Source organism: Schistocerca cancellata, chromosome 4 (genome assembly GCF_023864275.1).
Source record: "Schistocerca cancellata isolate TAMUIC-IGC-003103 chromosome 4, iqSchCanc2.1, whole genome shotgun sequence".
Lineage (NCBI taxonomy): Eukaryota > Metazoa > Arthropoda > Insecta > Orthoptera > Acrididae > Schistocerca > Schistocerca cancellata.
This window is the reverse complement of record NC_064629.1, coordinates 509,084,057-509,102,307: the sequence shown is the minus strand read 5'-3', so window position 1 is coordinate 509,102,307 and position 18,251 is coordinate 509,084,057.

The following is an 18,251-nucleotide window of genomic DNA, read 5'->3' as shown; positions in this document are numbered from 1 at the left end:
GGCCGTTGGGATCCAGCACGGCATTACGTATTATCCTCCTGGACCCACCGATTCCATATTCTGCGAACAGTTAGTTATTGGATCTCGATCAACGTGAGCAGCAATGTCGTGATACGATAAACCGCAATCGCGATAGGCTACAATCCGACCTTTATCAAAGTCGGAAACGTGATGGTACGCATTTATCCTCCTTACACGATGCATCCCAACAACGTTTCACCAGGCAACGCCGGTCAAATGCTGTTTGTGTATTAGAAACTTTCCTCATGTCAGCACGTTGTAGTTGTCGCCACCGGCGCAACCTTGTGTGAATGCTATGAAATGCTAATCATTTCCATATCACAGCATCTTCTTCCTGTCGGTTTAATTTGGCGTCTGTAGCACGTCATCTTCGCGGTGTAGCAGTTTTAATGGCCAGTAGTGTATTTTCTACATAATGTTCACCAGAATGAGGTTTTCACTCTGCAGCGGAGTGTGTGCTGATATGTATCTTCCTGGCAGATTAAAACTGTGGGCTGGACCGAGATTCTAACTCGGGACCTTTGCCTTTCGCGGGCAAGTGCTCGACCAAGAGTGAAACTCTCATTATGGAAACATCCCCCAGGCTGTAGCTAAGCCATGTCTCCGCAATATCCTTTCTTTCAGGAGTGCTAGTTCTGCAAGGTCCTCAGGAGAGCTTCTGTAAAGTTTGTAAGGTAGGAGACTAGGTACTGGTAGAAGTAAGGCTGTGAGGGCGGGACGTGAGCCGTGCTTGGGTAGCTCATGCAGTGGCAGGGCAGCAATGCGCACCGCGCTCGGCCGTCCACGCTACTGCGAGCTCGGACTTTTTGTTTATTTCTTCGTCACCGCGCTTCTCAGTCGACCAAGCTCTAATGGCCAACTCTGACAGGAAGAACACTCTTAGGTTCACCTTCTCAAATGAATCCGCACGACCCAAAGCACTGGCCGTCGAACGCTTCCTATGCGAAAAACTTGAAGATCCCCCGTGACGATCTCATCGGCATACACCTACGGATCATTAGCAGCGTCGTTTATGTTAAGATAACTTCCGACGCTGCCTGAAACGAGATTATTCAACAGACGCGAAATGGACTAAAATTTCGGCACTCCGACTGAAACGTCGGGCCTGTTGATGTCGACCATGCAGGACTTGGCCTTCGGACGATCCGTGTATTCGAATTGCCTTTCGAGGTGTATGAAGATGAAGTCATCGTGGCGCTAAGCCCGTTCGGAAAAGTCCAGAGTCACGTAGCCGAGACATGGGCACATTTTACGACGTATCCGGGGCTTAATGGCGTGAGACAAGTCCGAATCGAACTCGAACGGCACGTCCCATCGTACATTTCTATCGGCGGCTGCCGTGCGATGGTCATTTACGACAGACAACCTCGAACATGTTCTGGTTATGGCAAAGAAGGCCACGTCAGTAACGAATGCCTGCAACGCCGCACCACACAACTAAGGCACGACGATACGAACACCGACAGAACCACAACCACCCTTCCAGTTACCTATGCGACGACACTGCACGTCCAGCCCTCACAAGACGCCGTTCATGAGCGTCTTTCTCGACCAATACACCCGGAGGCGTCCCAGCGCCTTGACACCGGTGTTGCCGCCGGTGAACATGACCAACAGCCGGAAACGCCTACGCTAGAAGATCGCAAGGATACCAACGAGAGTGTTATGGAGAATGAGTCTCTTCCTTCCTCAGACACCGAAACTCATTGCCGGAAGCAAAAGTCGCCCAAACGACGATAAAAACGCCACAAGACATCAGAATCGACCATTGAGCCCCCTCAGCAGGACGAAGAGATGGCACATCACTCTGACGGAGTACACGATAACTCTTTCTCCTCTGCCACGGAGACGCGTCATCCACAAGACGGTGAGCAAGCCCCGCGCCCAGAAGACATGGAGCATTGCACGCCTGTCGTCACCGACGCAATTGAGCCGACTCGGCCAGCGCTGCCACCTCTCGCCGATGTCACAACTGTCTGACATTTTTTCATAGGCGGATGACACGGACTTCCCACCTCCACCTGATGCGGAAATGGGATCTGTTCCTCCGTTAGACCAACATTAAAATGGGGGATGTTTCCTCGACGACTCCTGCGAATTATATGGACTTCCAGAATCCACCACGACAATCTTCACCAGCTACGAACCTACCGACTGCAAGGATCCCCCATCAGGCGTACCTAATAGCTACTATCAATACTAATAATATCGACTCCCACGTTAAACTTCAACTGCTGCGTGTCACGCTAAGAGCAGCGGACAAGAACTGAGGTCAGCAACTTTGACCGGGTGTTATGGATACGAGACGTACGCCGCCCCTGCAGCTGTGGAACACACAGGCGCAGCCATCCTCCTCCAAGAAGGGATTGCAATTTCCGATGTCGCATATCTACCAACGGCGCGAGGGATGTCCATAACAGTTGAAGGAATCAAAATCATAAATCTCTACACCCCATCGGGCACTGATAAACGGAAGGATCGCTCCCAGTTCTACGCAGAAGATATCACGCCTTTATTCCTCGGCAGATACGATCATCTCATCGTAGGTGGAGATTTAATTGTGTTCTCGAGAGTAAAGGCCAATACCCACATTTCACCACATGTCCGGAACATCGCTTCCTCGTCCGTCACCTTCGTCTCCTCGACACTTGGCAAGTGGTACACGGCGACCGCCCGGGGTATACACACATCACGAGCCTCTCCACCAGCCGACTTCATAGAATTTACATCTCTGACTCTCTAAAATCAGTTCCCCTCGACGCGGAACGTTGGCCATCTGCCTTTTCGGATCATGACATCTACATCTGTACCATGAACCTACGTAGGCAATCTATACGGCACAGTGCAGGACCTTGGAAACTCAATTTCACGCTACTGCGGGACCCTGAATGTCGACAACAGGTCACCGACACGTGGTACTCCTGTGTTCAACGCATTATGCGTTACGAGAGCTCGCTGCAGTGGTCGTTACTGTGCGCCAAACCGGTCATCCGACGCACCTTTACACTACGGCAGAGCCAAAGCCAGGTGGAATCACCACACAACTTATTTCTACTATAGCGTTCTATGTGAGCTCATGGATCATCCTCCATCCCTGGATCGTCTAAGAGAAATTCAACGCATCAAGGCGAAGATTTTAACCTTGACCATATGCCTTCTAGAGGGAGCCATTGAACGACCACATAGCCAAAATAGGATTAATGGTGAAGAACCTTCTTTGCATCATATTGTTCAAAATGTTCGTCGACTCCGACAGGCTTTAATGACAACTTTAGACCTACCTGATTGCGACGGCTGACTTCGCAAGCTACCATTGCGGATGCCTTCACAGCGCACTATAGACTTTTCTATCAGGAAGTACCTGCCGGTGCAGAGGCCATTGCTGAGGTTGCCCAGGTGACACTTGGTACTCTAAACGCAGCAGCTGCAACCCTCCTGACTTCTGAAGTGACCACCGACTACGTCCAAGGCGCTGTGGCCAAAGGATTTGTGAAATGATCTCCCGGCCCGGATGGCTTACCTCTCGAATTTGACAGAACCTTCCAAGATTTGATGTTGCCACAATGGAGAGACATGTACTGGGAACTTTTGTCCGGCGCGGTGAACCCGCCTCCAATGTTCATGGAAGCCTTACTCGTACCAGTCCCGAAACCTGCAGGTGGAACCGACTCGACAGTTATCGACCGATCACGTTACTCAATTCTGACTTCAGGATTTTCTCACGTCTTTTAGTAGTGCGACTCAGACATGTCTTACGAGAGATTGTTTCCCACGAACAAATATCCATAGGCGGCGATCGTAATATTCAGACAGCCCTCAGTGAATATCGAGGTGTGATCTCTGTGGCAACAGATTCGCGACTACCAAGCGCTTTAATCTCCATCGACTTCAAACAAGCGTTTGACCGCGTCAATCATGCTTTCCTCAACGCAGTGATGGATCTAATGGCGATTCCCCCGACGTTCACGAATGATTATGCGGCTCCTTCGTAGGGCAAGGTCCAGACTTCTCATCAACGGCTGACTTAAAGAAACTATACGGATTGAACGTTCAGTTTGGCAGTGTTGCCCTTTGTCGACGTTGCCTTATGCCATTGCGATGGAACCACTTATCTGCGGATTACGGCGACGTTTCACAGGTATTCCACTCCGGTATCCTATGTTCCGCTGCCGAGCCTACGCGGACGTCTTGGCCCTTATTACGTCTGCCACAAACGGCCCCTGCCAGGCAGACTACACTCCACACACCCCTGTGCACCATATAACATACACAAGCACTTGCAGGCGCAACCAAGAGGAAAACAATTCTTCGAAACAAACAGAACTTGCTAGAGACTAATGCGAACCTTTTTCTGCAGAGGTCGCCTCACAGATACAGGAAAAGCTGGAATACTCAGCCGGCCTCAGCCGGCTTTATAAGGCCAGCGCAGCCGCAGTACAGCTAGTTCCTCACCGAGCTAGGAGCAGCTCCGACGGACCTCACCGACGCTCTAGATGATTGGTCTTCTCCAAGTTAGTTGTTTGTGTGTATAGTGATTGTTCGAGAAGAGTAGTTCCGTTTCAATAAACGACATTATACTGAGTGTTCTACAATACTGAGTATTCTTCAGCCCTCGTCGTACGTTCAGCGGCCGACGTGCAAACTGTGATGCAGTGGATTACCCGTTACAGGGCAGGATCAGGGAGTGCTACGAACGTGGCAAAATCATGCGCCATGAAGATCGGCCGCCGCCTTCCCGCAGACAGCGTAATCCCCTTTCAACTGGTGGACATCCTTTGCTCCCTCGGATTGGTGTACACGCGAGATATTCGCCGCACCTCGGCGATCAATTTTCGGGCGCTACCGCAACGCATCCGGGCCAACATACAAAATCACATACTACACCCGCTGAATATGTGCCAGAGAGTCACCTTCGTCAATACCCATATGACAGCCCGGATATCCCATTTAGCGCAGATTCTGCCCATCACTGTGACAATGGCGACCAGATTACTGGCGGCTTTCGGGTATTTTATATGTTCTGGACACATCTTCAGAGTCCAGTGTGAAGCTCTCACCTTACCGAAGCGGGATGGTGGCCTCGATCTGGTTAATGTGAGAGCGAGGACTACGGCACTTTACCCCAATACTATGCTGCGGTTGTGGAAAAGCCAAAAAGCTTGTTTTACTGGAATGTTGACCACCGAGCTCGCACCTGTTTCGAGACGCCCACCGACGTCTCTGGCACACATCCCACCTCCGGCCGTTTCTTTTTGGAATTTAGTTACGTATGCACCAAGGTCCCCAAGACCAGGAGGACGACCACCCGTGACATCTACCGCCTTCTCCGAAAGTCCCCACCCCGAAACCCCGTCGAAACACGTCACCCCCAGGTTTCATGGCCTACAGTTTGGAAAACGATCCACCAACCATATCACACCACTGACACCACCGCGACATGGTACCTTCTCGTCAACGGCAAGTATACCACAAGAGAAACTGCATCGCATCGCGCTGGTGGACTCACCTCTGTGCTTCAAGTGCAATGTCGAAGATACAGATTTACATCGTTTTGAGTGTGGGCCAGCAGCATCTGTCTGGAACCCCGTACAGAAGATTGTGGCTTTCTACCTCCGAGTACTACCATAGAACGTTTCTCCTACCATGATGATAAATCCCGACACGACCTGGTTTCCATTGTCTAAGTGGCATGCCATCACATGGATCAGTGGCATGGCTGTAAACTACCTCTTCCGGGACGACATCGTCCATCCGGCGGACTTTAGGACACGCCTCCAAGTACATCACCACACCCTTCTCCGACATCGACACTATCGGGCCACTTTCGCGTACTATTTGCAGAGTATTTTCGCCAACCCGCCTCAAACCTGGAATCTCAACGAACCGTGCCAGCCAAGACTGGACTATCCCACGTTCCCCTTTTGATGGTCAGTGATAGAATGCAATTTGTTCTGATGGCGCGCCAACGTGGAGCATGGCTCGGAAAGTATTCCTAAAGTATTTCACTTGTCTTTCTCCTCCTCTTCTAAGTTTTTTCCCCTTACACGTGTTTATCCTTTTCACGCATATCTATCTGCAGCCTATTTGTTTTCTTTCTCCTGTGCTCCCCCGTAAAAATAACATAACAAAAATTGGGTTGCTGCTGATGATGAGACTATACTAATTTACGTTAACTAAACAAAAGAAGATGTTGCGAAAATATGGACACCTATTTATGTTTTACGTTTTCAAGGGATATTGTGTTATTTTATGAAGAACGTGGTCTTTTATTTTGATACACTAGAGGTTTTTATTTGTTTTCTCATTACCTGCAACTTTTGCTCGTGTAATAGGTGTTTGTTCTCTTTGTAAAAAAAAGTTAGTAAGGAAAAAAATCATCAGTAACCCCATCCCTTCCCTTTCTCCTCCCCCTTCTTCAGTTTACATAAAACCGAATAAAAAAATGTATATAGAAAAAAAAGTTGGTAGGAAAAAAAGATGGTAGAGCACTTGTCCGCGAAAGACAAAGGTCCCGTGTTCGAGTCTCGGTCCGGGACACAGTTTTAATCTGCCAGGAAGTTTCATAATGTTCACCAACCTGCATTTTTCTATAGTAGTTGTCCCTTGCGCACAAAGAAGCATGTAGGTCGTGAGTTCGTTATCTCGAGGCAGTAATAAATTGTCAGTGAGGAACTGGTATTGAAAAAATAATTAAATTTTGATTACGTTTGTTTAAACGGGATGCCACTCGCTGTTTTATTAGCAGAATACGAGAAACAGTACAGTTATAGTACACTCCATGAATCACAAATAATTTCCATTCTTTACACTTTCACAGAGAGTAAACAAAATAATGAACTGCGTATTTGCATAATTACTATCGAACTAGTTCTCAATTACATGTGCAACAAAACAGAGAATGCTTATTAAGATCTTAACCAATACCGACCGACCGTGGCAGGCAAATTTGTTTTCCGAGACTGTCGAACACGCTCTGATCTGACAGCTAAACCACCTCCTCAATAATCCAAGTTAAGCGCAACCTAAAGATTTGCGAAGTGCTTCGCCTGTTTTTTTAATATAGCAGTTGTTTATAACTCCGCTGGTAACTAACGCTTTTGAAGTAATGGAGTGGCAGCCTACTATTGAGAGACGCTTTTATATGAAACGCAAGTAAATTCACTGTTCAGTTTTTCTAATATTAATAACTGAAGTTAATTTTGTCTCGCTACTTTCAAACACAGCGGCTACTAACGTAGAAGGACCACAATTTAGGCGATCTTCCTCACAATACACGTACCGAATAAACCTCTGTCACTGGTACCTCACACCACATTACGTCATATGTCAACTGCCGGCTTATCAGCTGCTCTAAGAAGAGCTTCTTCTAGCTGAGAATGATGGCTGTAAAGCCGTAAATACTACACATTTTCTTGGGATATTCTCGCAGTCAGCAACCAATTTTGTAAATGAGAAAATTTTTACTCAAATTTTAATAAATTTTTTAGTAATCGTCCCTCAAAAGCAATACCATTTCACTACACTTGTGATACCTTATTATTTTTCAGAACTTTAATCTGCTTTATATTTTTTCATTCCCAAATTATTAATTAATTTATGTAATCATAGACTTATTTAATTTGTGATTAGAAAAATTAACTTACACTCAATAAATTTCGTATATAACCTTGTATAACAAAATCATTAACCCTCAGTTACATTTTCTGTACTAATTACATTCTTTTCATAATAGAAATTTTCAGATTAGCATTATTCTGCACCTTTATGTTGTTCGTAGTCTTTTGTGAACTTATAGTCTGTAATTTATGTTAAAATGCTCTATAGCAGTCCACCATCTCCAAGCGAACTTAAAATTACAAAATTTTATGCTGCTATTATCGAAGCATTACCGTCCATTAAATAGAATAACATATTTGTCATGAGAAGTTAAACTGATATATAGTTTTGGAAAATTGCTATTCTTTAAATTGACCAACTATTTGTCGCAGGACGTTACACTGCTATAGAACTACTCTGAGCACATTGCCGTCCTTCCAATTCGATGATGGATTTGCGTCATCACATGGCTTTATACACCTTTCCTCACTATTATGTCGGCACCATGACATTCTGCCCTAATTTATATTTGAATGCCTCATACAGACGACCACTTTACATGGTTACATGTAAAACAAACAGTGTCTATACGGATCACAAATATGTGGAGACGGACGATCACTACACTCACTGCTTGTACCACAACATACGCAAGCAGCCCACAACACTAACCCATAATGGTTTTGTTGTCCATGATGTGGTCTTGCATTGTGAAATTCCAGACTTCCCAAATCGGTGTTGAGTTCAGCAACTGTCAGTCCTTTCTCCCATCTCCATCTTCAGGGTACACCCCCAGTAAAGTTTCATGTAACAATAAAAAATTCCTTATATTAACTTCTCAAAAATTTTCAACAAATCTTAGACAAATACATTCTCATACACTATTACACTACAAATACATAATGCTTAATGTTTTGTTTTGATTATGGCTGTTTATGAACAATGGCATTATTTTCATCCTACCATGGGAGTTTCCAGAATGAGATTTTCACTCTGCAGCGGAGTGTACGCTGATATGAAACTTCCTGGCAGATTAAAACTGTGTGCCCGACCGAGACTTGAACTCAGGACCTTTGCCTTTCGCGGGCAAGTGCTCTACCATCTTTTTTTTATTTTTTTTTTTTTGTTACAGTAAGGAACTGAAAACTAGTAAGTGCACTCGTTGGGTCGAGTTGGGGACGCACATAACTAAAACCATGCTAATAGTTGTAGAAAAAGGCATAAAGAAAGAGAGCAAAGTGCGGGGCGAAGGAAACCATGAAACAAAACTGAAGGGTGGAATCCTTACCACCATTAACCAGTGCTACATCTTGCACTGGATGGGAAAACAAAAACTGCGAAGACCTTTTCGCACCGGGGACAAAAAGAGGAAATGGGGCAAATACTGCTACAGAGTGTGAGGGTTCACAACGAAACTCTCCATCTTCTGTATCATCCAGGTATGACTTCTCGTAATGATGAAAGTAGATCCCACGTTGTACCGTGTAGTGTTCTATCATCGTCTTGTAATCTTAGCTTCTCTTACCCGTGATGTTCCAGCTACGTGGAGGGTCGTGGAACGCACTCCACAAAGAATTGGAAAAATATTGTCGATACTTTGGGTTACGGAGGATCTTGCAATGTCGTTCCTGCAAATAGTTCCAAAAGTCTAAAGTGTCCTTAGTGCCGTCTTGAAACAAATAATGCACTGCATGTCCACGAAGCCACGTCATTGCATTAGTTTTAGTGCGTGGGTAATACATCTCATCCGGGAATAGGATAGTCTTGGGGTCGATATGATTCGGCGTTACCCGAAGGAAGTATGCTGACATTTGCCTCACTAAGTGCCACACTGCCATAGACTCGCCACAGCTAAGACGGTGTTCATCGTTGTCTTGAACGCCGCAGCTCGTGCACGTGGGTGAGTCGACCATGTGGATCGCATGTAGCCTTGATCTGGTCACCTGCTTACCGTTGACAGTGATATACCACATCGCCGTGACGTCAGTGTCCAGTGTTACGTGGTGAATTGTCCTCCACACTACTCGCCAGTTCGGGTGCTTCCTCTCCACGACGTTATCGGGTCGTCCACGTTGCAGGACCCTATAAACCACCTTTGCCGTCGCCAGGTGAGTCGCTGGTAAGGCAAGCCGAACGTAACTGAGTTCGAGGTAAAAGACACCGATGTAGAAGAACGAGGAGGGGACGTGGTGTATCGGCACAGGCGGCAACAGGGAGGGCGGCGCTAGTTCTTCTATTAACAAACTGGTCAAACTGTCCGGACGGCGGTGCCATAGTTTGACTAATGTGCTCACAAATAGGGCGACCGCTGTGTCATGAACGTGATAAAGGCCAAGCCCTCCCCGATCCGGGGGAAGGGTGAGAGTCTCATATTTGATCTTGAAAAGCATTCCTGAACTCACGAAGGACCCAAAAGCCGCAAGTATACGGCGAGCTAACATCACCGGTATAGGTAATATCTGGGCGATGTGCGGAATGCGTGACGCTAAATGTGTGTTAACATACTGGGTCCTTTGGACGATGTCCAGGGCTCGTAGGCGGTTGTTGGCAATTCCAGTCCGAACATTTCGTAAAAGCCGTCGAAAGTTGTGAGCAGCGGTCCGTCGTATATCGTCTGTAAAATCAATGCCGAGACATTTCAAACTATCTCTGAGCTGTAAAGGGATGACAGTGTTCTCAGACAATCCGGCCCCGATGTTCATCGCCACCGATTTTGCGACGTTGATACGACTACCAGTGGCCATGCCATTTTTCTCTATCCAATTCAGTGCGCTAGCGGTGTCGTCACCGTTGCGGATGACAATCACCAGGTCGTCAGCGTACGCTTTACATCGGAAAGTGTGGCCTCGTAACGTCATACCCGTTAGTCGTTGGTGCAGGCCGCAGAGGAGAGGTTCCATGGCCACAGCGTAAAGTAAAGTGGAGAGAGGGCAGCCTTGGCGTATCGATCGAGAAATGGTGAGGGGCTGCGTAGGTCGGCCGTTGACGATCACCTTGGATGTCGCGCCACGGAGTAGTCGCATGACGACAGTGACGAATGGCTGTGGGTATCGCATATGTTGGAGGACCGCTTCCAAATAGTCGTGGTCCACTCGGTCGAAAGCTTGACTAAAATCGATTGCCGCCAGTGCACCCTTCAGACGACATGCCCTCGCCAGTGAGATCAAGTCACGATATTCACTGAGTGCTGTTTGAATATTATTGTCGCCTCCTAATGACGTTTGATCGGGTGAGATAACATTTCGTAAGGTCTGGCGTATCCGCGCCGCCAACAGTCGAGAAAAGAGCTTAAAGTCGCAGTTCAATAGCGTCAACGGGCGGTAGTCCTGCAGTCGTGAGCCACCGGACGGTTTGTGAATAGGAATAATAATCCCTTCCACAAGGGCCGCAGGGAGCGGCACGTCCGGGGATAGTAGTTCGCGACAGATGTCCGTCCATCGGGAGGCTAATAAGTCCGGTAAAATTCCAAGGGGAGGCCATCAGGACCCGGTGACTTGTTGACAGCCCCTTTTCTAATGGCGTCGATCACTTCTTCTTCTGTAATTTCGTCCATCAAGGCCGCTTCCATTGCCGGGGTGACGGTGCCGTAAATCGTCTGAGAGACGTCCTCCAGTGCTGTCGGACCAGGGGTCTGAGCGGAATAGAGTTGGGAATAATGATTGTAGAACGCTGTGTTTATGTCTTGTTGCGTGGTGAGGCGACGACCGTCCTCCGTGTCGATGAAGCGTATCAGCGTTCGTTGGCGTCGTTTACGTTCACGAAGGACGTGGAACATTGACGGGCGTTCGCTCGGTATCCGATCCTGCGTCCTCGAGCGGATGACTACCCCCTCTAGGTGGCGTCGCACATGTCGAGGATCTGAGCCTTAGCACGGTGGACCGCCGTTTGTCGTTCCGGAGACGGCGCCATAGCATCGCAGTCGCGCAGGACCCGAAAGTAAAAGTCGAGTGTATGTCTTCGCCAAGTAGCGTGGTCGCGACCGTAGGTTATCAACGTTCGCCTCAGTGGCGGTTTGGCGCAGTCCAACCACCAGCGGATCGTTGTGGGATATGCACGGAGGCGATTTTCACACGAATGCCACGTATCCTCAACGGCTTGGCGGCAATCCGGGTACGACAGGTGAGCGATGTTTAATTTCCACGGGCTGCGGCTTCTCCACACTTGTTGCCGCCGCAGGGTGACGGCACAAATGTAAGCTGTGTGGTCCGAGAATGCTGCAGGCCACAGTTCCGCATCCTGTGTTCCAGCGGCGAGAGAGCGTGATACATAAATCCGATCGATACGACTGGAAGAGTGACTCGTGAAGTGCGTGAATCCCGGTCGGTGGCCGTGAAGATGTTCCCAAGTGTCCACCATCTGCAGGTCTCGAATTAGCGTCTCGAGTTCCGGGCACGGATTATGTCGTGGGAGTTGGTCTCTGGGCGCCAGTACGCAATTGTAGTCACCTCCAAACACCAGATGGTCGTGGCGGCCTTGGAAGAGCGGAGCGACGTCTTCCGCAAAGAATCGTGAACGTTCGCGACGTTTGTCCGTCCCGGAAGGTGCGTAGATGTTGATAAGGCGGACACCCAGTACTGTGAGTGCCATTCCTCTTGCCCCAGGCAGAAACAGGATATCGTCCGCCACTATCCCTTCCCGAAGAAGTACAGCGACACCGCTGCCTGTTGGGGAAGCTGGAGAGACGCAAGCATCGTAACCGTACATGCCTGGGAAGTCGTCGACGTACACTTCCTGGAGAAGGGCTATGTCGATGGAAGCAGAGTTCAACATATCCTGAAGCAAGGATAACTTAGCGCGCGTCCGTATAGTGTTGATGTTTATAGTTGCAACGCGATAAGTTTAAGGTCTATCCATAGCATCCGTGTTGGCCATCAATACCCTTGGAAGGCTGTCTCGTCACTGTAACTGATGGCGGGAAAGGATCAACATTGGTGGGGTAAAGTTCCCCCCGTGTCGTCCGACTCGATGGGCAAGGAGTGTTCCTCACAGTCGTCCGCCCAGTCGCCATGAAATACCATCGGCTGTTGGTGGCTGTTAGTGGCTGCTGCGACACTCGGCGCTGAATCCATCGGATCTGCTGGCTGGGAATCGGCAGCGGCTGTCTGCTTGTGATCCTGCTGTTCTGTGGGGTCGGAGGGGCTGAAGCCGTCACCACGGCGATCTGTTGAGTTCGATGTTACAGCGGCCTCTGTAGCGCCGGTACTGTCGTCGGAATTTCCACAGTCAATGTCAGACGATCGCTGCAAACAATCGTCCGATGGAGCACGCCGCAGTCTCTTGTGTTTTCGCGGGGAACGCTGTTTACGGACGTGTGTTTCAGTATCTGAATGTGGGTGAATTTCTTCAGCTGTTCCGGTGTCTGGAAGAAAAGCCGCTGTCGGCACAACCCGTGGGTCAATGTCCATCCTAGAATCCACGCCTTCTTGCAAGGTCGGTCGGTGATTATCTTCAGGTGGGGGCGCCGTTGTAGAGGCCGGATCCTCTACTGCAGAAGCCATCATGGTCTCGCTATCGGGGGCGGCTACCGGACTACCGTGGGCAGCATCAGAAAGGGTTGCTGCCCGTGTAACTTCGGCGTAATTGAGAGGAAGGGTCGTCACCGTAGAAGGAGTCATAGATTCACCTGTCGGGATTTGAGTAAGCCGTCGTCGGAGACAATCCGACCGGACGTGCCCTTCTTGGCCACAAACAGACCAAGTGCGTGGCTGACCGTCATACATAATGATCGCCCTACATCCGCCGATGACAAGATATGACGGAACATGTTTGGTCAGTTCAATTTTTATCTGTCGCACCCCGTTAAGAACGGGGTACGCTGTAAAGGTGGTCCATTTTTCGGCCATATGGCTGATCACTCTGCCGTAGGGCTGGAAAGCCGCGGTGACTACGTACGGTGGTACTTCGAAAGGGAGTTCGAAGACGCGTATCGTACGGAGGCCAAGCCCCGCGTGATCGATAGAGACCGCCCCAATATGGCCATCAGAATGTTTGAATTTAAGATCGTTCGCATGTGCGCGCACGGTTCTGTTGCACACCTCGTCACTTACTAGCTTGACGGAGACAACACTGCTCGTGATAGAGAGACGGATACCAATTATGTCTCGCGGTTCAATTTTAACGTCGTCACGTAGAAAACGTTCCACTTCAAAAGCTCGCGGTCGTGCATGATCGGGTTGAAAACTGATCTTGATGGTGGTTTGTCTGTATGAATGTGCCATGTTGCGTCGGTAGTGATGGACTCTAAACTAGCGACAACACAGTAGTAAACAACTACGGGCACTCGCGACCGCGCGGACGGGACGTAAACCAGACGTCCTCGCCGCAGCGCTGCGGAAAGCAGACTGCCCATCTGACCTACCGAAGCACGACTCACGCCAGGTACTCACAGCTTTACTTCAGCCCGTATCTTGTCTCTTACCTTCCAAACCTTACAGAAGCTCTCCTGCGAACCATGCAGAACTAGCACTCCTGAAAAGGATATTGCGGAGACATGGCTTAGCCACAGCCTGGGGGACGTTTCCAGAAGGAGATTTTTCACTTTGCCAGGAAGTTTCATACCATGAGAGTTGTTTATCATTGTTTTTGTTTTGTTCGCAGCTGTATCCACTGTGTACATATAGCTGGGACATTGCCCTTCGCATTCTTAAGAGCTTGGTGCTTGCTTGCACCATCTGTTACTACTGACCTGCTTCGCTAATGACTCACGCCGACCGCGCGTCTCTTGCTATGCTCTTTAAATATTACAAACGGAGGCTTACAACTTCAATTCGCGGATACACTGAGAGAACCTTTCAGAATCTTGCTTCAGTTCACAGCATTCCTTCTATGTTTTGAAATGTCATTATTGCTACAATCCGTACTAGTGCAACTGTATTCAGCAATAACAGTGCATTCATATGACTTACATATACGAGCATTATATGACTGTGATATGTTGAGGTTAATTATCTTATTCTTAGCTGGATCTTTATTCCGCATTCCTTTCACATTTAAAACTAGCGTTGGTTATTACTCCCTATACTTCACATTATGTGGTCTTCTATTTAAACCTTATTTACTACTTTTATGTCTTTTATCAGATATCCGTGTCAGTGTTATGTCTTACGTCGACAATATGTCTACTCCCTTGTACTTCATAAAATAGCTGGCGGTAACTACTTCGTCAATAAATATTACTTAATGGCTGACATACGTCGCCTTTTGCTTTTCATCCCTAACTCTACGTAAATGACTTGCCGACTTTCCTGCCACCTAGTAACCATACTTCTCCTTTTTCTCTCTATGAAGATAATTGACCGACTTTTCTGTCACCTAATCTAGTACACTCCATTTTACCTCTTCTCTCTCTTCATAAATAATTGGACGACTTTTCTCTCGCGTAATAACCATAACTCTCCATTTACAATAAAATTCTTTGGCAGGACTATTCCTAGCCTATCAGTGTATCACAATTCATTTACAGCAGAAACCGGTTTGTCGTTTCAGTTCATGCTAAAGCGTAGCGATACGTCTATTTTGAAACAATCTGCACATCATCTCACACAATATTTACTTATGTCCTTTACTTTTGCTCCAGAATTTCTTCTATTGTACATTGTCATAATCACCCGGTTTAGCATCGTTCTCTTCTTCTGCAGCCTTCAGCTTATTTTTATGCTTTGTTTCATCTGTGCCATATATAATAACACTCGTCTTGCTTTCCTATTCCTATAACATTTTCAGACATAAAGGTTTGTTTATCGCTGTTGTCATTGTTTAAAAATTGTTCCACTGCACATTTTGTAATACTTTTTTATGTGCATTAATAGGTTATTGGTGTCTTTTTGTAACTATATATTGTTCTCTTGTTTCATGTATTCTGGCCTGCCCACATATATTCCGTCAAATGTCTGTTTTCATCCATGCTCTGCAGATGTTCATCCTGCTAGGTTACTTTTTTTGTAAGTTTCTTTGTTGTTGCATTCAGTTCAAATGGCTCTGAGCGCTATGGGACTTAACATCTATGGTCATCAGTCCCCTAGAACTTAGAACTACTTAAACCTAACTAACCTAAGGACAGCACACAACACCCAGCCATCACGAGGCAGAGAAAATCCCTGACCACGCCGGGAATCGAACCCGGGAACCCGGGCGTGGGAAGCGAGAACGCTACCGCACGACCATGAGATGCGGGCTTTGCATTCAGTGTATGGATATTTTCTCATGTAACCTTGATAGTGAACCATGGTAAAGAAGCCAGATATAGTTCTCAATGAAAGAAGAGGAAGAACTAACAGCAGGAGAAGAAAATGAAGCACTCTGTCGGTTAACTCGGACACCTGGTAATTGGCAGTTACATAGCAATATAAATAACGTTATTGCCCACCTGAGGTTTTCTATTCATAATACTTTTAGATGAGCACGATGCTGTAGACTCTTTTCCTTGCCCCTGTATTAATGTTGGCTACCACCGCGGCATTGGGGTGCGGTATCACAATAATTTTGTATGATCCTTCGTACATATCACAGAATTTTTTGATCTCTGAATTTATTTTGGAAGACCTATGTCTTGACCTGCTCCGTACGAAATCGTCAACATGATATCTACTTACCTGAATCTGCTTGTTCCAATTGTTCTTTCTTTTAGCCACTTTGATCCTAGCTAAGGCTAAATCCCTCTTTTTATCAACTGAAATATAATCTTTCTGTGGTAAATTTACTATCTGTTCAATTACCCTAGGTACGTTTTCCCCTGTTAACAGTTCTCGTGGTGGTATTTCCGTGGCAGAATGCGACAATTCATTCATAACACTCTCCAATTCTTCCCTATACCTAATTTAGCCACTCGTGATGTTTTCTAGAGCAGTGTGCATTTGACAACCTACTTAATTCTCTCGTAACTCTTTCACGCATATTTCATTGAGGATGGTATTTAGCTACGTATATAGGTCTTATGCCAAGGTCCCTCAACATATTTTTCCAGCTCTCTGAGGTAAATTGTGGTCCATTGTCACTGATGATCCTATCTGGTTTACCTACCATCGTTATGTAGTCATTCTTGAGTTTATTTCACAGCGACATATCTGTAGCTTCTCCCAGTGCATTGTTTTACATGTTTAGAGAACATGTCCAACACGAGGAACAGATATCTGTACCCACTTTGTGAGGTGGGAGGGGGACCATAGCGGTCAATGCATAACTTTTCCAGAATTTTTGCTAGGATAATTCTACGCACATCCGCTTTGCTGCACAGGTAAAATGGAAATGCCGTGTGGCTAGGGCCTCCCGTTGGGTAGACCGTTCACCTGGTGCAAGTCTTTCGAGTTGACACTACTTCTGTGACTTGGGTGTCGATGGGGATGAAAATGATGGTGCTAAGGAGAACACAATACCCAGTCCCTGAGCGGAGAAAATCTCCGACCCAACCGGGAATCGAACGTGGGACGTTAGGTATGACATTCCGTCGCGCTGACCACTCAGCTACCAGGGGCGGACGCTGCGCAGGTGTAAAGCTTTTATTTCTTGGGACACTTTTCAGAATTGTAGAACGGTTTACCCTTTTTTGTAATTTATTAAAACAGCAATTTTCCTCTAATTTCACCACACATTTCTTGCTATCAGTTGAGCATATGTGAAACGTGTGAACTTCACAAGCCAGTCAGTTTCATGTTCTGGCCAATACACCTTCCACTGATTTTTTCTACGCTATAATACACATTTGTGCATGAATTAGTGCTTCCTTATCTTGTCACTCGTTTTCCTACTCCAATCACTTTTTATATGGATTCATCCTTATTCTGTTCCATTTTCAAACGTTTTAATATGTTTTTTTATACTTTTCTTCATGTTATTTTTATTGCGTATAACCTGGAGACTTGTTTGTTGCGAATCATTAAAGTCTGTTTTATCCATACTGTTAGGCAATCTTGATAACGCAGCAGCTACTGTATTCTTTCTCCTGGCAAGTACTTTATTGTGAAATCATACCCCTGGAGCACTAAAGTCAATCTCGTTAATCTGTAATGACTCGACCTACAATCCGTCAGAAATTATAGTGCCTTGTGGTTTGTAAGCACTTTTACTTTCCTCCTCATACCATACACTATGTGATCAAATGTATCCGGACACATGGCTGATAATGAATTGCAAGTTCGTGGCACCCTCCATGGGTAATGCTGGAATTCAACATGGTGTTGGCCCACCCTTAGCTTTGATGACAGCTTTACTATCGCAGCCATACGTTCAGTCAGGTGCTGGAAGGTTTCTTGGCGAATGGCAGCCCATTCTTCACGGGGTACTGCACTGAGGAGAGGTATCGATGTCGGTCGGTGAGGCTTGGCATGAAGTCGGCGTTCGAAAACATCTCAAAGGTGTTCTATAGGATTCAGGCCTGGACTCTGTGCAGGCCAGTCCATACAGGGATATTATTGTCGTGTAACCATTCCGCCACAGGCAGCGCATTATGAACAGGTGTTCGATTGTCTTGAAAGATGCAGTCGCCATCCCCGAATTGTGTCTTCAACAATGGGAAGCAAAAAGGTGCTTAAGACATCAATGTAGGCCTGTACTGTGATATTGCCACGCAAAACAAAAAGTGGTGCAAGCCCCCTCCATGCAAAACACTAGCACACCATAACACCACCGTCTCCGAATTT